At 41.5% G+C, this 17091-nt stretch overlaps 1 protein-coding gene across 1 annotated transcript in view; it reads right to left on the bottom strand.

Moving 5' to 3' along the window:
- Positions 1-15101: 15101 nt before the first annotated feature.
- Positions 15102-17091, bottom strand: part of PUDP (pseudouridine-5'-phosphatase) — a 591649-nt gene continuing 589659 nt past the window's right edge. Inside the window, exon 11 of the transcript XR_003311294.4 lies at positions 15102-15257. The gene's annotated coding sequence lies outside the window, so the exon portion shown is untranslated. The remainder of the gene's footprint in view (positions 15258-17091) is intronic.

The following is a 17091-nucleotide window of genomic DNA, read 5'->3' as shown; positions in this document are numbered from 1 at the left end:
AGGTCTGGAAACAAAGCTTGTGATGACTTGGGTCAGGTATCAGCAGACGTGGGCAGGAAGGTAGCACCCGTGGTTGACCAGGCGACCAGCGCTGACCCCAGCTGCCTATGCAGGAGTAATGCAGTTGGGGAGGTGACGTCCGGGACCCTCCATCGCTCATGGTAGAGATGCTGTCCACCTGATATCAGCTTAGGGGTGACCTCAGCGAACTCTGTCTTTCTCCTCCCTGTTCCTCATCTTTCTTCATTTTTATCTTGACCTCTGGCCAGACCCTTAACTTTTTCCAAGTTGACGGACCAAATGGCAAAGTCTGGTTACGCCAGAGCCTCAAGTTCAGTTTAGAATGTATGGGAGGCTTTGCCACTCTAGTTTTGTTTTTGTTTTTGTTTTTCCTGATCAGCTAGAAGGAGCTATAGATAAAAAATGGTTTGCCAGGTATCATCCCCTTAATGTTAGGAAAGTGAAATATTTACTAAGAGATTCCAAAGGACTTAGAATAAAGCAAATTTGAGCACAATGTCCATTAATCCTTTTCCCTAGGATAGTGATGCTCTCAGCATACTTTAGAGTATATGGTAAATATGGTCACTGTCATGATTTACATTTATTTTCTTTTTAAAGTTTACACATTTGACACCATCTAGATGATGCTGGTTTCAGCATCACATGCGTTGGAAGCTGCACTGGCAAGAAAATGGACAAGGTCCTAGGAGTTATCTTTCCTATCACTCAACCCCAAGGTTCCTTCCAATAAACAAGTGGGTGCGAGCTACCAGAAATGTGTCTGGTGCCAGGAATTTCCACTTCTTGAGAGTTTTGTGTTTTCATGAGTCCTTGGGTTTGTGCAAAATGAATTTGTTTACACATTTTTGTCAATAAGCACTTATTGAAGTTCCTGGCCAAAGATGGTTGAGTGAAAACGTGTTTCTTACGCTGTTCTTCCTTATAATGCACCATAAACAGGGACACAATAAGAACCAGAGGGGAAAAGAAATAACCTCTATGTTTAATAATAGAAGACGATTTCCACAGAACCAGTCACATTGAGTCATGTCTGTTCGTTGAACATGGGTTAAAAAAGAGATACCCCCTCCCTTTCTTGGAGGAGGACACGGCAAAGCGGAAGTAGTCGTCACAGTAATGGTGAACGTGTCTGGAGAGTTGCCCTCACACACACATTGATAATAGAAGGTTGTTCTCTTGATAGTATCATGAGTTTTCCATTACGTAGTGCTCATACAGTAATCTGCGCTTGAACTATGGTATGTGTTGTCTGGCAGAGACTGGTTAACTGCCATGTCCCTTTTTCCCCTCGGATACATTGAGAGCACACATCAGCCTGCCTTACAGTGAGGTCCTGACTTACAGGAGGTGAACATAATTCTTGGGGGCTCCTTTCAATTCTGCTGCGTAAGAATCTCATGATTCGCTTCCTTCTCTTTCCTTTCTCAGGATGAAGACATGCATGGTAGCCTGAGAACTTGGCAATGAAAAATTATGGTACCAAACAATGGACAGGAACTGGTGTCTGAACCACTCCTTTGAGAAGAGTCATCTGTGACCCAAGATAGCCTGTTTTGGACAAGCAGGCAAGAAAAGTTGCTGTACTGTTTGGATCATTGTACAGTTTGGGGTTTATTTCATCAGTCAGGGTTACTTTATCTAATCCGATGCATGATTGTTCCTCTGCTGTGGAAAACTGAATTAAATATTTTCTTCACAGGTAAGCCCAGCCTTAGACGAGCATGGAATTTGTGCACGTGCTCTCCTTACCTCTCCTTTCCTAATCAATTCATCCTCAATCCATAGGGCAGGGCTGAGAATGACAGATGTTCACGATAGGGCAGGGAGAGAGCCTCGGTGGTCAGCCCAAGATGTCAGAGCCAGTCTGAGGAGCGGCCACATAGGAAGGCTGCCCGGTGTCGGATGTTGAGGTCCAAAGGAAGAGAGGGGGTGCTGGTGTTGGGGAGAGGAAGCAAGATCAGCTACGGGAGATTGCAAACATATAAGGGAGATGGACAAATCAGCATGTACATTAGTCACAGTGGGAGCCCAGGTTCTCATGGTTGGATACGGGGGTTAAAATGAGGAATGGAAAAAGCTTGAAGCCTGTGGTGTGAAACAGGATCAGAGGTATTTGAGTGAACTCACGGTTTTTGATACAGTCAGAGACATAAAGAAGTGAATACAGATATAAATGTATGCATGTCTTCCCTTGTTCTGTTTAGTAAGGGGGTCTGGGAACAAGGGCAGTTCAATGGTAATGAGCACACCAAGGACCCAGATTTTGGCTTCTAGATACCACTCTTTACTAAGACATACGAAGGCTCTTTAGAAAAAAATGGCAGAGTCCAGAGCTGGATCAGGAAAAGTACAAGGTGAATTAGGAATATCTCGTGTCAGGAAGTGTCCAAATGATATCATGTCAAAGGACACAGAAACTGACTTGGAGGAGCTAGACTGGTCAAACTGGGGACAGTTTGAGTGGATTAGAAGCCATTAAATGAAATGACAAATTGATAATGGCACTAAAAAATGTTGTTCACCACAAAACAGTATCAAAAGAGAAACACATCATTACTTCTGGGATATTCCTGCCAAAGACACATAGCTTGAATGGAATCGTACAGAGAATCAGACAAACCCAATTTTGAGGGGTGTTCTGCAAAATAAGTAGTCTGTGAACTCCAAAATTATCAAGGTTATAAAGGTCAAGGGAAAATCTGAGGAGTCGCCCCAGATTGAAAGACACGATCACATGCCTTGTGTGATTCTGGAATGAATTTTTGACTCTTAAGGACGTGATTGGGATAATTGGCAAATTTGAATAAGGTCTGGCAATTAGACCATTGTAAAGGATCCAGGATAATTTCCTTATTTTGATGCAAGAGTTTCCCCATTTGTAGAAACTATTAGTGCATTTTCAGGATTAATGATGCCTCAAAGTCACGTTTACTCAGAAATGGTTGCAGAAAATAAAAATATTTCTTTCTACTATATTTAGAACATTTGTATATTTGCGGGGTTTTTGTTAAGTACTGAGGAAATGAACTATCAGCTTCTTCTCGTGAGGCTTCTGATAAGGAGGTGGACCTGTTTTGCTCCCAGCAGTTTCACAGCCTATATGAGGAGTGGGGATCTCACGCAGGTGGGATAGTTGAGGGAGGAACAGAAAAAAATCTTAGTCACAGAAGGTAGTGGTGAGCCAGTACCTCCTTTCCTGCAGAGTGGAGGCTGATGCCTCCATTAAGGAATGGGGGGGGGGGGGTCTGTGCCCTCCCAAAGCTGCATCTCTGCAATTGTGTTCCAGGCTGAGTTCATGCCACCAGAGGCCATCCAGACGGCCGGGTCAACGTAGTAAGTGCTACGGTGTTGTGGGTCAGCAGACGCAGGCACAGCTCCTTGGGGAACCATCAGGACTTTGCTCATCTCAGGTCGATGCGCTCCTGTGAGATCCCCAAGGAGCTGTGGAGGGTCAAAATTCTCCCTTGTGTAGAACCACGGGCTCTCCTTTTTCTGTTTCTTTCTGGATTTTGACCACTTCTCTGATGTTTCATCTCTGTTACCTTTTCTGCCTTGAGCCTTTGAGATTATATTGGCCTTCATGATGACCCAGAATTTCAATGTTTGATGTTATTCTAGAATTACTATCTAATGCAATACATGGGAGAAATATCTACCTGTTATACCTGTCATCTTCGGAAAGGTGAGTTTTATAACTAAACCCTAAGAGAATAATCTGGAAAAATAAAAATGAAGACATTAAGATGTTAAAGTAAAATGGCTGTTTATGCAATTGACACACAAATTCAATAATTGCCCCACATATGAGTGATGATATGTTAGAGAATAAGCTGACAGAAAGATAACTCGCATTACCAAATAAGCAAAAAATAAAGTGCCTCAAAATTAACTTAACAAGCCGTGTACAAACATATTTAAAGAAAACGTTGAAACATCTTTGACATATATTAAATAAGAATTAAATCAGTGGAAAAACATGTTGTTTTTTCTTGGCGAGGGAGACTCAGTATTGTAAAGATGTCAATCTCCCTAAATTAATTTGTAAATTGAAAGCAATCTCAATATAAATGCCAACAGGGTTTCTTTGAGTACAAGAGCAGCTGGTTCTCAGAGCAGTAAGGAGGCACCGGCCCCTCCAGATACGCAGATGTGTGATAAAGCTACATATATTCGAACCACTTCGTATTGGCAGAGCAATAATCACTGAGCCACCAACTGGACAAAGAGTCCATACATAGATTGACATGCTGAGGGGAATTTAGTGTATGACAAAGAGACTATCCCCAATCAGTGAGACACATTTAACAAGTAACAGTGAGAGTGATGTGGCCAGGGGAGGGGAAAAGAGGTGCTTATGGACATGACAGATGATATCTAGATAAGACAGATAGATACAGATGGACAGATGGATAGACAAGGATGGATAGACAGATGAACAGATTGGCAGGATGGATGGATAGATTGGCAGGACGGATGGACAGACAGGATGGATGGATAGATGGATGGATATTCCTAGCTTGACAGGATGGATGGATAGATAAGTAGATTGGCAAGACGGATGGATGGATAGAATGGATGAACACATAGATACTCCTATTTGTCTAGCCTGTGGCTTATTTTATTCCTTATATAAATTTAAATATGAAGGTAGAGATTCTAGAAGGGAACAGGAAACATAGTGCTGAACTAGAGACAGTGCTGAACTTTTGAAGCAAGATAGCAACCCCAGGTACTACCCAGATTTGATTTGGCCACACGTGAATTTATAATTTCTGCATTCAAATACATACTAGACATGAAATTTAAAAACAATTAAAAAAAAAAAAAAGGTATCTCTTGGCCCAGGCCATCCTGCCTTTGAAGACGGGAATGCTTTTGTTTGTGCATGTATTTGGTATCACCAAAAGCCCTCGGCTTAGCCCACGGCATTAACGGTTGCTCCAGATGCATCAGATTGAGGATTAGTTCATTGTGTTTATTAGAACTCCATACTTCGAAACATGAAATTTTTCTCTACATCCAGGCAGGAATTAATTCACTTATCCTCAAGAAGCAAAAGAAATCCAAGTTCCCAGAATTCAGCTAAGCATGAACTTTGGGATATAGGAGGAAACATAAATCGACACTATGAGAACTCGCTCAAATTATAAGTGGTCCAAGCTATGGGGCTCTTTGATTTCCACACGTGTTTGGGTTTCTTGTAACAGCTTTATTGACACATAATTCACATACCATGCAATTCACCCATTTAAAAGGGCACAATTCAACGGTTTCTCTTCTATCCAGAGTTGTGCAACCATCACAATAAATTTTAGAATATTTTCATCAGCTCAGAAAGACAGCCTGTACGTTTTGCATGCAATTCCTCACCACCCTTCCGCTCCAGCCCTTGCCAACTACTAATGCATTTACTGTCTCTAAAGACTTGTGCCTACTCTAGATGTTTCATATACATGGAGTCCCGTGACATGCGGTCTTAAATGACCGGCTTTTTCTCACGGCATATTGTTGTCAAAGACCATCCACGTTGTAGCCCGTGTCAGTGCCTCATTCCTTTTCATGGCGGACTGACAGTCCATTCTGTGGACGGACCACCTTGTCTTTATATTTCCACCCATGGATGGAAATGTGAGTCCTCTAACTTCCTTTTCAAGAACACTTTGTCTATCATGGTCCTTGGCAAGTGCATATGAAGTTGAGAGTCAACTTTTCCATTTCTGAAATAGGCCATTGGGGTTTTGATGAATTTGCAGTGAATCTGTCGACCACGTTGGTGAGTGTTATTAACCTTAACAAAGATGAAGTGTTTGAAATCATGAGCACGCGATGTCTTTCCATTTTCCGCACCATGTTCTAGTTTTTGGAGTGCAAGTTGTGCTTCTTTCATGGGATTTATTCCTAAGCATTTTATTATTTTCAAGGCCATTACAAATGGAATTGTTTTCTTAATTTTATCTTTTGGATTATTCACTGCAAGTGTATAGAAATTCCATTGATTTTTTTATATTGAGCTGGTATCCTTAGAATTTTCTATCATATGTAGAAAAGACATCATGACATCTGCAAATAAAAACGGCCTTCTTCCTTTCCTATCTGCATAACTTCTTAAAAAATGCCTCAATTTATTAAAATAAACTGACTACCTGATGTTTGCTTTTTCCTACCTGCATACCTTTGATTGTATTTTCTTCCCTGTCCTGCCTAGAATTTCCAGAACAATGCTGAAGAGAAGTGGTAAGAGCAGGAATCCTTGTCCTTGTCATGCTCCTGATCTCAGGGGAAAGCATTCAACCTTTACCATTAAGTAAGATGCTAACTCTTGATCTTTTGCAGATGTCCTGCAGATGTTTTTCCTGGTTTTCCATATATGTAGGAAAACTAATATAATGAATTTAATGATGTGTTCAAATTTTGACCCATAGACGTCCATTCATTCTAAAAAATTGCCAAATGACGTGTGCTGTGTAAGTACTGTTAAACTTGTGTTAATAGTAAACTGTGAATCCCCAAATACCTTTGGTAGAATTTAATATTTACCAAAATTCAAATTCAATTTTAACGCTTCCTCCACAATAAAAAAAAAAAGGACACTCAAAAAAGCCAGACATACGATTGATCCACGATATTCAAATACAAATTTTAAGTATGATGCAGCAATACTTACGAAAGTATTGGCAATCTTAGAAATGATGGAAAATGTCGTAAGAGAAATGTATTTTTAAATTGTGCTGAGAAGCTTAAGGAACTTGTCATCTTCGGTTTACAAACAATAATGTTCTCTGACAATCGTACAGCCCTTTTCAGTTTACAAAGAACTTGTATAATCATTATGTCATTGTCAATCTCTCACTTTTGGGACTGGTAAAAATGTATACTCTTTGGAGGAACGAGGAAGCTGTGTTCCAGAGACATCTATTAGCTTATGTTGATGCACACGGAGGGTTAGGGGTGACGCTTGTCCTAAGCGTTACGTTTCCTCACCCACGTTCCAGAGTTCCTATCTCTACTTGACACGAAGTCTGCAGAACTGGTTCTCAGTCTGGCCACCACCTGTAGTTTCCAGCAGAGGGCAAAAACAGGAAAAGTTGATTCGGTTTAAAAAAAAAAAAATTAAAGCTCTGGAAACGAAAAGAACATTCAAATGTCCCATGACATCGGGATGGAAAATAAAAGATGTATTTAAAATTATGATTATGGGCTGTTGGCACTAATTGATGTTAATTTATTTTCATTAGGTAGGTGCTTCACTGAGGTGACTTAAATGCTAATTCAAAACTTTTTCTAAATACATATTTTCGGGAAAAACGCTCCAGTTTCCAGGATGGGATTCTATTTTCTCAACAGTTTGAAATCAATATTCCGTTAATCAAAGCAATTTAAAAATATTTAAAGACAGAGCCATCATCTCTAGTCTGGGTTAGCTGGATTTCAGTATATTGCCCTGTGTGTTCAGTTCTAAGGTAAGCAGATTATACGAAAGAATTCTAAGGTATGAAAAAGAGAGAGAACAGTTTTTGAGAATTTTCCTTGTCCAGATGGGACTTCATGAGTTACAGTGAGCTACAAAGCGAAAACGATTCACGCAGTCCATAAAAAAGGGTTTGAAAATGAATTGTTATTCCTTTACGACGGAGGGATTTTCAGACTTTGGCTGAGGAAGCATTTTTCAAAGGTACTTTGCATGTAGCATGCATAGGAGGACATGTGTTTATTAATGGAAAGGTAAATTATGGTCCTGCAAACACCTGGCGGTCCTTTAAATAGGAGTTGGCAACACCACGCGCCCCAATCCACCTGCCGGTGCCTCTGGAATTACAACAACAGAATATCTTCCAGCTACTTGGCCAGGTGCCCCGGGGCAAATTCTTCTTTCAAGCACAATCCCAATGGCCACAGAAAGTAGGCAGCCCTCTGGGAAACGTGTACTGTTAATTCTAAGAAGCACCGGTGACAGCCAATGGGCTCACGTTTCCCCTGAAACTGTATGCACAGACTTACAACAATGTGTGGTTTTATTTAAAAAATACCATCGGGGGGCGCCTGGGTGGCACAGCGGTTGAGCGTCTGCCTTCGGCTCAGGGCGTGATCCCGGCGTTATGGGATCGAGCCCCACATCAGGCTCCTCTGCTATGAGCCTGCTTCTTCCTCTCCCACTCCCCCTGCTTGTGTTCCCTCTCTCGCTGCCTGTCTCTATCTCTGCCGAATAAATAAATAAAATCTTTAAAAAAAAATACCATCAGGACAGGCGATTCATCGCACCTGGAAACCTTGCACATTGGCTTTGCACTTTGCCACCTGAGCTGGCCTGAGAGAAGAAATGGCAATGTAGGCAAATGTTCTAGGTCATTCTTCTGTAGGTTCTGCCCGTGGTGTATTCCTTTGCCTATTTAAGGCATTCTAGGGTTAGGTTAAGGAAAGCTTATAGGATGTTTTGGGCAGAATTCTCCCACGAAATAGAACCAAGAGCGTGTGGGTCTGTGCGTCGTACATATAGGGACGTCCAGTAGCAATCGCATCAATGGGAAGGAACCACACCAGAGGGCTTCTGATGGGTTGTTACAAACTTTCTGGGAGGAAATATGGCGACATAGAGCAAAGGCTGTAAACAAATGAACCCCCTTTGACGATCAGTTCCTATCCTACAGATACACTGTAAGAGACACCTCAGTCCTGTCTTCACCTTCATGATATCGGCAGACCAGTCACTGCGGGGCTGAGCTTTGCCTCCTTGCAATGTGGAGACCGGAAGCCTCAAAAGTCACCCTGCTTGTGATATTTTATGGCTACAACTCTGAAGAAATTCACAAAACTTTAATGCGAAACTTTAATTGTAGTTTCTTCCAGGTTCTGTTTATTAACAGTGAAGAGACAGCAGAAGCGGAATGCCCCAAGTGGAGGATAGAACAAATAAAAAGGAGTTGAATTTCAACGCAGTTATTTCAAGATGGTGTTCCAGGACAGGTAAGGACAGGGGCCAAAAGTGCAATATTTAAATGAAGAAAACAAGTTAAAATGACCGGATAGATATAAATATAGCTATATATAGATACAGGTGGAGAGATACAGAAATAGCTAAAAGGATAGATACCTCATAGGAAATGGTGGTAATACTATGGGTAACCTATGTTTCCTTCTTTGCACACTTCTGTATGTATCAAATATATTAGTAAACGCCAAAAAGCAACTTTCCAGTGGAGAATCCCAATAAATACCATCCCCATCAGGCAACCAAGCTCAACAGCAACCGTGCTGTCACGTTAACAGAACGCACCCTGGCTAAGAGGTGACAAAAAAGATCCTTTGCCTCTTTCTTCTAAAAATCTATAACCCCAGTCTAAACTTGAGAAAAGCATCCCACAAATCCCGATTGAGTGACAGTCTACAAAATGCCTGCGAAGTCCTCCTCCGAACCATCCAGCTCATCAGAGATGAGGAGAGTCTGGGAAAACCATCAGAGCCAAGAGGGACCTAGGAAAACATGAGGACTGCATGTAATGTGGGACCCCCGGGGGGATCCCGGAACAGAAACGGGATGTTAGGAAACATGAAATATAGAGTAAGGAAATAGGAGTGAAGGATGCCTTTGAGTTCATATGGCATACATGGCATTTGCATGTAGGGATGGCTTACATTTGTGTATAGAGATGGACTTCATGAAGGAGGGAATTTACCAAGATGAATCTGTTCTCTAAAGGTAAAGAGCGCCTTCCTCTCTCAATCTCTTCATCCGCATCTTCTCATTTCCCCATTCAGAAAGATGCACAAGGGTGGTCTCATTGGAGGTAAAGATTTTTCTTGGAGCCCAACACCTGCATCTGTGATGAGCATCCAGTCTAGACTGTCAAATCTTAGACCCCGTCCTCCATCCATAAGGATGGAAGAGTGGGGCGTGCTTCTCATAACCGCTAATGATCATTTTTAGAGCACGTCCTAGAGCAGGTGAGCTGGTACCTGGCAGGACAGGACTGAGACTCACACGCATCTCTCACCTATCAACTGATGGCTAAGTCCCAGCTCTTGATGACATCACAGTGGCGTGGATCAGTGTGTTTGTGACATCAGGGGTTTCCAGGAGATGGGCCATGATGCTCACCTACATTCATCGTCAATGTTGACTACGAACACTTACAGACAGTTTCTAAAGCAATTTGCTGAAAAGCTTTCCTCCAAAATGGTGTCGATTTCTACCCCAATCACCAAGAGGTAAGGGTGTTGTTTTTGCCTTAAGCTACATTTTTAAAAACTGCCTGTTAGTATATTTTGACCATTTCTCTTTCGGTTGGAAGGTGTGAGAGCTGCCTTTTTTTTCTTTTTCCTCTCCGACAGGGTTTTTCTGGTTTCCCTAATACCGTGGGGGCGGGGTGGAGCCAATATAGCAGCTGTGGGCTCCTGGCAGCAGGAATCAATGACAATGACAGAGCAAAGGTGTGTGAATGGGAAGTGAGAGGCCATCAGCTATCAGGGAACGGAGAGAATACTGGGTATGTTTCAGGCAAATGGACCTCAGTCCTCTGTCTTCACCCTCATGATATCTGCAGACCAGTCACTGTGGGGTTGAGGTTGTGGGGACTGGAAGCCTCAAAAGTCACTCTGGTTCTGATATCTGATGGCTACAGCTATGAAGAAATGCACAAAGATGCTAGAGATTAGCCCTGCCATGGGGGGGGGGGGGTTTAAATCACTTCTAAGTCAAAGGCTGTGCAAGGGTATGGTCATGAGATTCGCATTAGCTACTCGTTATCTGTACCTTGAGATGATTATGTGAGACACGAGTGGGTCTGAAATTGTGTCAATAGAAGAAGAAAACCATGAAACATGGTGGCATGAGTTAGGCAATCATGGGCTTTGCTCTTCAGCAAAAATGGGTCGTGAATCTTCTGTGTGTTAGGAGTCAAGGCGACACTGACAGGGTGGGAGGGACCATAAAAGATCAGAAAAGGAAGAGAAGGAATGAAGTATGGAAAGGTGGGCAGGATATTTTGTGGTCTTTTCGTAGAATCAAATTTGCTGCCTACAGGCCGGAGAGGAGGATTTGCGTGGAGGCTGAAGGGCTCCAAGGTCAACCAGTAGGACGGGTCAGATCAGAAAGGACAACGGATACCATCCTGAAGAACTGAAAGGCTGTTTTGCAGGTAATGGAGAATTTAAGTGTAGAAGCCATGATGATTAGAATGTTGTTACGGTTTCTGGTAGAAATGTGGAGGATAAGGAGGAGGCAAGTCTGAAGGGAAGCTGAATCTTAAAACTGCATCAATAGATCAAAAGTCAACAATGTGAGAAGTTTACCTTTGGCTCTAGCATGCGGGGCATGTTGGGCTCAAGGGAAATAGCACAGCTTTAAACTGATGTATTACTAAAAATAAATGAAGATAGGCAACTTAGCATTCATTTAAGGGCTTTAAAGACAGACCAGAACCAATGGAAACGAAGTCATATAAATAATAGTGAATGGATTAGAGAAAAGGGCATTTTTATAAAATCACGCTAAATAGGACTTTCTATGGAACAAACAACATATAATGTCAGGTAGAGAACCATGAAAGGCATTTAAAAAACTTACAGATATTCAAAAGGAGTGAAAAGTTATAAATGATGTAAAGAAATATTCATGGAAGATAAATATTTATATACAGAATACAAAGAAAATCCTATTCTTCATTGTTCATATCCATATATAGAACTATAATACATATAACATGCAATATATTGCATATCGATAACTTGATATATATAATGTATAATATATACAATTTGAAAATGAGGATGAACTGGAGTATTATTTTTGCAAAAACACCAATGATCAAAACTGGCTCAAGAAGAAGGAAAATTCATAGACCAATTGCTCCAAAAGACATTGAGAAAGTTGCCAAAGGGCAATGCCATAAATGCAATGAGCTGTTTTAAGTTCTGAGGAAGCACGGGATTCCTGTGTATTTATAATTTTCCAAGAACAGAGCAAGAAATTAGGGTAATGACAGAGCAATATGTCATTACCCTCTAAGGATCCTTTCAGGAATACAAGGCAGGTAACGTGGTGACATCCGAAGACAGAACTCACTGTATTAGTGGACAGAGCAGAAAGAGTAAGCAGTTTTCTTCATACATTAGATAACACTAATGACTTTGGTAAAATGAATAGTCACACCTAATAAAAATGGTTACGAAAATAGCAAGAGAAAGACATTTCCTAGCATGATAAAAAAAATTATTTCAAAACTATAGTCACAGTAAAGGTGAATGCTTGATATTTTCCCTTAACCTCAATCAAGGAGATGACAAGAATTCTCACTCCAGTTTCGTTTACAATTTTCCATCGGAAAGATAACAGGACACATGTGATAGGAGGCGGCAAAACAGTCGATATCTGAGGATAGTCTGATAGCTGACCACAAGGGTCAACTTAAATAATATCCAAAATTATATAAGGTCATTGTGAAGCCCACAGATAAAACAGTAAGCGTTTTTAAAAAATTGTTACTGTTGACTGTATTTAAATAGAAAGTCAGAGGTGGCCGGGTGGCTCAGTTGGTGAAGCGTCTGCCTTCCGCTCACGTCATGATCCCGGGGTCCTGGGATCAAGTCCTGCATTGGGCTCCTTGCTCAGTGGACAGCCTGCTTCTCCCCCTGCCCCCTGCTCTTGCTCTCCATCTCAAACAAATACATTCTTTTAAAAAATTCAAACAATAAAACAGAAAGTCAATATGGTTTTTAGGTCAGGAAACATAATGTTACAGTGTTTTTGCATACTAGCTACACACATCCACATAGAGAGGAATAATAGTAATGAGAAAGTCTCTGGACCTACACGAAGATGGATTTCTTAAACGCGGTGGAAGGACATTAAGACCAAATAGATGCGATTTAATAGAAAACACTGACAACATAGGGAGACACTGCTCATGCTGGTCTAGAAAGATTTAAATCATAAAGATAAATTCCACTACAATCCGGTTATGCAAATTCATTCAAAATATCAAAGATTTTTTTTTTTAAAGATTTTATTTATTTATTTGACAGACAAAGAGCCAGCGAGAGAGGGAACACAAGCAGGGGGAGTGGGAGAGGAAGAAGCAGGCTCCCAGCGGAGGAGCCTGATGTGGGGCTCGATCCCATAACGCTGGGATCATGCCCTGAGCCGAAGGCAGACGCTTAACGACTGCGCCACCCAGGTGCCCCCAAAATATCAAAGTTTTAACTTGAAAAAATATTTGGAAGTTCTTTTGGACAAAGTAAGCTCTGGATTTTTCAAGTAAGTTTTGAAACATAAAGGAGACAGTTTTTTTCAGATACAAAGATATTTTATAACGTTAAAAGTGTATGTCGAAAACTCCTTGAGACTCGAGGAAGAGGGCATACTTACTCCATATATACACATGCACAGACATAGAACACAATAATATGAACCCATTCTTTTTTTTTTTTAAGATTTTATTTATTTATTTGACAGAGCAAGAGCACGAGTGGTGGGGGTGGTGGGCAGCAGAGGGAGAGGGAGAAGCAGGTTCCCCACGGAGCAGAGAGCCCGATGCAGGACTCGATCCCAGGACCCTGGAATCATGACTTGAGCTGAAGGGAAGCTCAGAAGATCTTAAGTGAAGAAAACGGTGAAAAGCAGAGTCTTACAGTGTCGTCCAACTGTGATTAAAAACGCATATACACCCAAGAACGTGTGTACCCAGGGGTAACTGGAAGGTTATATGTGAAAATGTTAACAATGGTTCCAGTTCAGTAATGTCAAATAAGCTAAATTTTAATTGCTTACTCTTTGTGGATCTGTATTATATTTTCTCTGCTAATCACGGTGACAACTTAAAAAAAAGAAGACTTAAAATAGGAGTGAAGAGAATTCTGCATCATCCAAACCAGAACAAGTCCAAGGGAGTAAAAAGTGAGAAGCGGTCTCTACTTTTTTTTAAAGATTTTATTTATTTGAGAGGGAGAGCTCACTCACAAGTGGGAGGAGGGGCAGAGGCAGAGGGAGAAGCAGGCTCCCCGCTGAGCAGGGATTCCACGCAGGACTCGAGACCAAGACCCCAGGATTAGGACGTGAGATGAAGGCAGACACTTAACCAAATGAGCCACCCAATGCTACAGGGGATGTAAAAAAAAGGGGGGGGGATAAAAAGGGAAAGTCTGACTCTTCATGGAGCCATAGTCTACTAGAATCTGTTGGAAAAGGTACGAGCTTCAATACAGGGGATTATTTGATCCCGCCAACACCTTGATTTTAGCCCAGGGAGACGCAGGGCAGACTCTTGACCTCCAGAAACATAATAAAATGCGTGTTGTTTCAATCCAAGTCGTTTCATGATTGGATGCGGAAGCAATAGGAAACGGGTAGCGTTTCCTTATCAGATGAGCTCTTTCTGTCCCTGTTAGGAAAAAATCCCGTTTCTGTAAAAGAGTAAAAGTCTAGCAAATCGGTCTTGAGAAGGAGTGGCCATTTCCACATCTCTAGATAAATGGCCTTGGTCTTGTCCTGACCAATGATGCCCCAGTGGGCAATTTCTTGGATTTAAGCCCGGCTTAGGATTCTCTGGGGCCAACGGGTGTAGAAATTTATCGTCCTTGATGGGGCCTCGAGTCACACCAGATCTCTTTATTAAACATGAAATATTTTAATACCAACAACGGTAGGTTAGAAGAGGCAACCTCAATCCACTTTAACACGTAACCAAACGTTCAGTATTTTTTTCTTAAATGGTAGCAAACCTCCGAAACTTTTTCTACGTGCTCTTTCTACGTGGTCTAGAAGGGCACCATGACATATCCCAGAAACCTGTTAAAAAAAGTGAAGTCTCGGGGCGCCTGGGTGGCTCAGTCGTTAAGCGTCTGCCTTCAGCTCAGGGCGTGATCCCGGCGTTATGGGATCGAGCCCCACATCGGGCTCCTCCGCTGGGAGCCTGCTTCTTCCTCTCCCGCTCCCCCTGCTTGTGTTTTCTCTCTCTCTGGCTGTCTCTCTATCAAATAAATAAATAAAATATTAAAAAAAAAAAAGTGAAGTCTCAGGTCGCATCCCGGACTTACTGAGTAGAAATCACAGCAGAAGGGACCTTGGCTATTAAGCAGGACGGGATTATTGTCTGAAAGATGCAGCTCAAACACATCGTCCGTGGTTTGGTGGGGTCACCCCAGGAAAGCGAAAACAAGTCCCACATCTACAATTCTCAAATCTTACACTTACCCATGTCCCCAGACGGATGGCATCCTAGGGTCTCCCTTTTTTCTTTCTCCTTAACAAAGAAAAAAATATATACATATTTATACATCATAGATGATTCGCTTTTTCTGATTGTTCAAGAAAAGTCAAGGACAATTAATTAATAACATCCTCAATTCAATGCTCATTTCGTATATTTGAATGCTGTCTCCCCTTGTTTTCTTTTTAAGAAATATCACTGTTATCCGTGTCATGTCTACTACCAGCTGCTTACAAAGTATGAGAGAGAACATGGGGCTCTCATAAGCATTATTGTATTTTCAAAGAAAAAATTTGAACACCCATCTATACAAAACAATTTGGGGAATTCATGAGGGTTTCATTTTTAAATGTAAATCAACAGGGGCGCCTGGGTGGCACAGCGGGTAAGCGTCTGCCTTCGGCTCAGGGCGTGATCCCGGCGTTCTAGGATCGAGCCCCACATCCGCTTTCTCCGCTGGGAGCCTGCTCCTTCCTCTCCCACTCCCCCTGCTTGTGTTCCCTCTCTCGCTGGCTGTCTCTATCTCTGTCAAATAAATAAATAAAATCTTTAAAAAAAAAAAATTGAGTATGTTCAAAAGTAATCAACTGCTTTAGAAGAATTGGCTTTTAATAAGGTGGCATTAGGTGAATTAAATTGCGAAAAATCAGCTGTTTAATAAATTGACCTGGGGCCACACTGTTTGACATGTAGCAGTTAATTCAATCTTATATAATTATCCATTTTCCTTATAAAAAAATAAATGTAAACCAACAGATTATAGAAGCAGCCTGGACTTGATACATTTTTTATTCTTAATCTGTTATCTTGTTTCTAAATGTCAGCATTGTTTTTGAATTTGTTTGTCTCCTGTCTTTTGTAAACACACTACTTCTCTTCCCCTTTGCTTCTGCATAGCCAATCTGTTGGGTTCTTTTAATGCTTTGGCTGTTAATTTGTTTCGTGTCAAAACAACCTTACCACATAATTCAGGACTGCACGTGGTACGGGCTTTGAATTAATAAGATTATTGCTAAATTTCCGTTTCACTTCGGGGTGTCAGGATGAAAGTATGGAGCATTTCAAAAATCAAACACGTTTTGTGACCATTCCTTTTAAGACCTCGTCTTCAATATTCCGCATGTGATGGGTAGAAAAATTGGCTCCTTAATTGGAGAATACAGGTACACATTTTACCATCAATTACAAATAAAGCCTTGCAATGCACATCTAAATCAGTATTTGGAGGAAGTAAAAAAATATCCAGGCTATTCATCATGAATCCTTTACTGCAAAGTCGGTGAGAAAAATTAAAAAACATTCATAAAGGCGGTGACACCTCACATTAGCAGATACATATGTCCTGACGATACGGAGGTCTTTATAATTTAGACACCATGCCCCTCACTTAAAAAAGAGAAAGGAATCTGAGGAATTTATGACTCTTTCATTCTGTAAGGCCTTTAATTTACAGTCTTTAAAGGCCTTGCTATGGGAAGTGTCATTCTTGGACCAGTAATATTCTCAATGCCTGGGAGCTTGTAGGAGATGCAGAATTTCAGGACCGAACCCATGCCTATGACTCAGTCTTCATCTGAAGACGTTTCCGGGGAGACTCATGTATATTCTTTACGATTTGAGAACCACAGCTCCAAGGGAAACAATTTCCTGAAACGCTGATGATCTGGGGATCCCCTTTCTACACATCCGACTAGCGACGGTGCTTGTGAAGTAACTGTCCTGCGTATTAAACCCTGCACCCGTCTTTGGTGTGAAGATACATGGCTAGCGAGTCAGGGGCGGGTGAGGAATCTGGTCACAGGGCTGCAACAACAAAGCAAGGCATCTGCCTTTCTGCATCCCGGCCAGGTGGCTCTCCGTGTTGGGA

The sequence above is a fragment of the Ursus arctos genome, chromosome Y, assembly GCF_023065955.2.
Source record: "Ursus arctos isolate Adak ecotype North America chromosome Y, UrsArc2.0, whole genome shotgun sequence".
Classification (NCBI taxonomy): domain Eukaryota; kingdom Metazoa; phylum Chordata; class Mammalia; order Carnivora; family Ursidae; genus Ursus; species Ursus arctos.
The sequence above is the reverse complement of the archived record's forward strand: the minus strand, read 5'-3'. Positions and strand labels throughout refer to the sequence as shown.